This window comes from Penaeus monodon, chromosome 28 (assembly GCF_015228065.2).
Source record: "Penaeus monodon isolate SGIC_2016 chromosome 28, NSTDA_Pmon_1, whole genome shotgun sequence".
Lineage (NCBI taxonomy): Eukaryota > Metazoa > Arthropoda > Malacostraca > Decapoda > Penaeidae > Penaeus > Penaeus monodon.
Window position 1 is genome coordinate 28,737,365 of NC_051413.1, and position 331 is coordinate 28,737,695.

Consider the following 331-nt stretch of genomic DNA (forward strand, 5'->3'; position numbering starts at 1 on the left):
AACTTTTCTTTTTTTTGGCTCGCAGTGCACAAAGAACTGATTGTGCTCGTTCGCTCGCCAACCCTGCTCCCCCCCCCCCCCCTCCCAAAGGAAAAGCTGAAATGATGCCACTGATTCTTTTAAAATCGTTAAATAAATAATATAGTCTCATTTAAAATACACATATACATTTTCTTTAATTAAAAGAACACAGAAACTATATTTTTAAGGGTAAACTTAGTGTACTATAGAATAATGATTAAAAGTAGCAATACATATATTTCTGAATATATTTTTCATTTGCTACAATATGAAAATGGTAAACTCCTTACAGTATTGTCCGATGAATTTC

The 331-nt window shown here is 32.6% G+C and overlaps 1 protein-coding gene across 1 annotated transcript in view; it reads right to left on the bottom strand.

Annotated features, from left to right (window-relative positions):
* Window positions 1–331, bottom strand: part of LOC119591472 — a gene marked incomplete at its 5' end in the record, with an annotated part of 12,870 nt that overhangs the window by 1,239 nt on the left and 11,300 nt on the right.